We start from the raw sequence: 1,352 nt of genomic DNA, 5'->3' as shown, positions 1-1,352 counted from the left end.
AGACAAGTGGCAAATCATTTGTAAAAATTGAGTAACGGCCCAAGGCAACTGCCCTGAGGGATACAGCACTGTACATTTCTGATGTTAGAGAAGCTACCATTGAAGAATACTCTGAGTTCTATTGGATAAGTAACTCTCCAACCATGTGATGGCAGGTGATGTAAAGCCAAAACAAGTGAGGTTTTTCAGTAACAAATTATGATCAATAACATCAAATGCAACATTGAAATCTAATACAGCTCCAACTATCATCTTATTATCCAATCATCAGTAATCTGAGTCACTGCAGTACAAGTTGAGTGCCTTTCCCTATATGCATGCTGAAAGTCAGTAGTTAACTTGTTCTTTAAAGAATATACTGAACACAAATAGAAACGCAACATGTAAATTGTTGGTCCCATTTCTCATGAGCTGGAATAAAAGATCCCAGAAATGTTCCATAGGCACAAAACGTTTATTTCTCTCAAATTTTGTGCAAAAATGTGTTTACATCCCTGTTAGTGAGCATTTCTCCTTTGCCAAGGCATATCAAAAACCTTGTGCTGGGGACAATAAAAGGCCTCTCATACAACACAATGCCACCAATGTCTCAAGTTTTACAGGGAGCTTGCAATTGGCATGCTGACTGCAGGAATGTCCACCAGATCTGTTGCCAGAGAATTGAATGTTCGTTTCTCTACCAAAAACCTGCCTATGTTGTTTTTAAAGAATTTGGCAGTACGTCCAACTACCCTCACAACCGCAGACCACGTGTAACCACACGAGCCCAGGACCTTCACATCCGTCTTCTTCACCTGCGGGATGGTCTGAGACCAGCCACCTGGACAGCTGATTAAACTGAAAACGTCTCAGGGAAGCTCATCTGCATGCTCGTCATCCTCACCAGGGTCTTGACCTGACTGCAGTTCGGCCTCTTAACCAACTTGGCCACTGGCACCCAGGAGAAGTGTGCTCTTCATGGATAAATTCTGGTTTGAACTGTACCGGGCAGATGGCGTGTATGGCGTCATGTGGGCGAGCGTTTAGCTGATGTCAACGTTGTGAACAGAGTCTCCAATTAGGGTGTAATCAGCCAACAATGTCTCTGGATTTTCCCTCAGCAGTTTTAGTTTGTGATACTGTTTATAATGTTCTGAGTTTTTTTCTGCTGGTAGATCAAATGGAATATACCAAGCTCCTGCTACTGTTGACATTGTTATTTTTAGAATTTGAATATTGATGCATGTCAGTGGAGGCTGGCGGGAGGAGCTATAGGAGGACCAACTCATTGTAATGGCTGGAGTGGAATAAAGGAATGGTGTCAAACATGGTTTCCATATGTTTGATACCGTTCCATATATTCCATTCCAGCC

This window comes from Salvelinus fontinalis, chromosome 42, assembly GCF_029448725.1.
Source record: "Salvelinus fontinalis isolate EN_2023a chromosome 42, ASM2944872v1, whole genome shotgun sequence".
NCBI classification, from domain to species: Eukaryota; Metazoa; Chordata; class Actinopteri; order Salmoniformes; family Salmonidae; genus Salvelinus; species Salvelinus fontinalis.
This window is presented reverse-complemented; position numbering follows the sequence as displayed.